The 3,156-nt window shown below is 32.1% G+C and overlaps 1 long non-coding RNA gene across 1 annotated transcript; it reads right to left on the bottom strand.

Annotated features, from left to right (window-relative positions):
- Window positions 1-2,063: 2,063 nt before the first annotated feature.
- Window positions 2,064-2,769, bottom strand: LOC124454074. Its single transcript, XR_006951331.1, has 2 exons — window positions 2,687-2,769; window positions 2,064-2,140 (listed from the first exon to the last, which is right to left on the bottom strand). It is a non-coding gene; the product is annotated as an uncharacterized LOC124454074 (long non-coding RNA).
- Window positions 2,770-3,156: the final 387 nt, after the last annotated feature.

Genomic DNA, 3,156 nt, shown 5'->3' with positions numbered 1-3,156 from the left:
CAATTAACACAAATATATAAATAGAGCTTTGCTTTTTTCTACACACACGCTTCAAAGCTGTACAAGTGAGACTTATCACAAGATGGCGAACTTTACTTATGCGATGATTGTAATAGCTTGTCTTTTTGCTATTATTCATGGGTAAGTTGTAATCTTTTTAAAACTAAAACGTGCGAGGTGTGAAACCTTTTGTATTTTTGACACGAGCATAATTTAATAGGACAGTGCTTTATAGCGAAAAGGTTGAAAGCTGCTAAAACAGTAGCAATGGGCAGTTTTAGTATTTTGCATTAAATATGCCATTATTAAATGTTTTTATGTTATAAAATATGTCCTCTATGGATCAAAAAAGATGAATTGAATTTCATGGTTGTTTTATTGTTCGTACTCTGCTTCTTCGTAGCTATAATTTTAAAAATTGTCTCCTGCTATGTCGTAGCAATCTCTGTAACTGCATGAGAGGACACTTATTCATATCGTGTTCTAAGATCATTTGAAATCATGTTTTACGGATTATAGTATGCTTATATGAATATGAGCTCCCAAACTTTTGTACTACGCCACTTTTGAAAGTTGAAATTTACAAAAAGGTTTATTTTCGTACTATTTTGAGTCTTTTAGAATTTTGAAATTATGATTGACAATTTCTTAATCACCATAAGCATTTTCCAAACCAATTCAAATAGAATTTTTTTATTAACCGGAATTTAAAAGGTGGAAGATTATGAATCGGCACAATTTCTAAGAATTTGACCTCTTTGTTACGTTACGTATTATTATTAGAAATTGTTTAAAAATATTGAAACTTCTGGCTGTGTTTAAAGATCACAAGAATATCATTCTGGATAATGGTCAGTAAGCAAGTGGCACAGTGTAATTAGTGTTATCGTCAGTGGCGGATTACTAATTACGGAGCATGCCGGCTAATACAAATTTGTTGAACTTTAAGTCAGATATGTACTCCTCCCACTAAGTTCAATCTCATGATGACATTTGCGTTCCTTACGCTCCTATAGCCCTTACCCTTTGTATTTCCCAGCCTGTCTTTGCAACTCATAGTATCAACAATAATGAATGAATTTAAATTTCAAAGTGGGAAAACGTAATACTTCATGATTTCTGAGCATCGTGAATTTCAACAGTAGATTGTACGGTTTTCAACAGCATAAATGGTCTAAATTAGGAGCATTTAACTCTAGTCCGGAATAGCAGAAGCTAAAAACTATTTATGTCTAGAAACTATGGACCTCTCAAATGCCCGGGCCTGTAAACTTCAGCCTACAAAGCCTACCCTTACGAAAATTATCAATAGGAATTCCTATTAAAACTTTCTTCAGGATCCTATTGGAAATTGGCCAATGAGCCTATAGGAACAACGTGTAGCATGCTGTAGGAACCTATAGGAATTCATATAAGAATTCTTACAAGAATTCCTATACGAATTCTTACAAAGGAATCCTATTGGAATTCCTACAAGCATTCCTATACAAATTCCTACAACAACTGCAATAAGACATCCCTCAAGAATTCCTATAAGAATTCGTACCAGATCTCCGGCGAAAATTCCCACAAAACTCTTAAAAGAATTTGTAAAGAGGCTAAGCTATTGCTTAAAGATTACAACAGAATCTAATCGGATTTTTTATAAAATCTCACGTGAATTGCTACATAATCTAATTGTCATGGGGAGTTCTTAAAACATACATAGGGAATTCTACATGATTTTAAATGACATAGTTTTGCCCCACAAGTTTCTATTAGACTCTCTAAAAGACTATAAATTCTTACAGGATCATAGGATTGACAAGTCATAAAAAAAAACAGACACATTACTGTAGATGCCCGTTAAATATAATACAGAAAACTCAAATAATTTAATAGAACTTAAAAATTTTAAAACTTGCATACGTTAATAAAATTGCAAAAAGTACCAACAATACAAATAACGTATATGTATGTATAACTAGAAAAAAACATGAAAATTAACTATTAAAAATAAAATTATAAAAAAGAATCAGTTATCTGGTACGTTGTCACTTATTTTGAATTTTTTTACATCTTTCGCTGTTGTTTAGCTTTGCCTTTATGAATCCTTTCACCATTTTTTTGTCAGGTAATCGAAATTTTTTTACAACCACATCTAAAATAGACAGAAATCTGCTTTAAAAAATTAGAAATCATAGAGTATACCAGGTGGAATGTCAAATGAAAATTATAGCTACTGAGCGGGACCGTATAACACTGTTTTGAGCGCTCATGTGGTAGCTACTTGGTACCTGGGGATTTCTAAATGTAGTAACTACTTTAGTGACCTTTATTGAACTGTCAGCTCTGTAAGCAGACGCGTTCATCTTTCCGCCCCAAACTAAGTTTTTGTTGTTTTGAAACTGTCGGGTGATATCATGTACATAGTCTCTAGTTTTTTGACTACACTATAAAACAATTTAAAGTTTCATATAGTTTTTATTGGTTTTTTGGTATATGTCTTGAAACATGCTGCAATTCATCTCAAATTTACTTGTAACTACATCAAATATTCTATTAAATGTTGTAGTTTTCTAAAGGACCTATATTAATTTCCAATTTGCATAAAGCCATCCCACAAAAAATCCTCAAGGCTGATCGTATTAACAAACTGTATTATACATTTTAAAAAAACAGAATAATGGTTAAAAGCGTTACTTACAAAACAGTGCAGCAACTTTTGAAGCATCTAATGAAGGCTTTGGTGTTTTATCTTTGTGAGAATTGGACGTTTTTCCTGTTAGGGAGTGTGTTGCTAACACATCTCTGGACCACATCATGTCCATTAACGCATACGTGTAGTTCTTTGGATTTCCTTGTAAAGTCAAAAAATCCCTCTGCGAAGGAAAAATCTCAATACCAGGAGCCAGTGCTACCTAATAAAAAATTTAGAAGGCTTAAATTTCAAATGCATAGTGTTGAAAAAAGTTATATTACCCTTCAATTACGATTGCCATAAAGTGTTTTACTAAAACACGAAACAATTGACACTCCGTATAAAGTAAAGAATATTTATTCTAAACGTTTTGACAAGTGTTACATGTTACAAGGTATCATCATCAGTAGAAAATGCGGACATTTCGAAGATTACAAATTTAAAAAAATTAAATAGAAATGAATAACCTTTGGAAT

This window comes from Xenia sp. Carnegie-2017, unplaced genomic scaffold (genome assembly GCF_021976095.1).
Source record: "Xenia sp. Carnegie-2017 unplaced genomic scaffold, XeniaSp_v1 HiC_scaffold_3, whole genome shotgun sequence".
In the NCBI taxonomy this organism is placed as follows: Eukaryota; Metazoa; Cnidaria; class Anthozoa; order Malacalcyonacea; family Xeniidae; genus Xenia; species Xenia sp. Carnegie-2017.
This window is presented reverse-complemented; position numbering and strand designations above follow the sequence as displayed.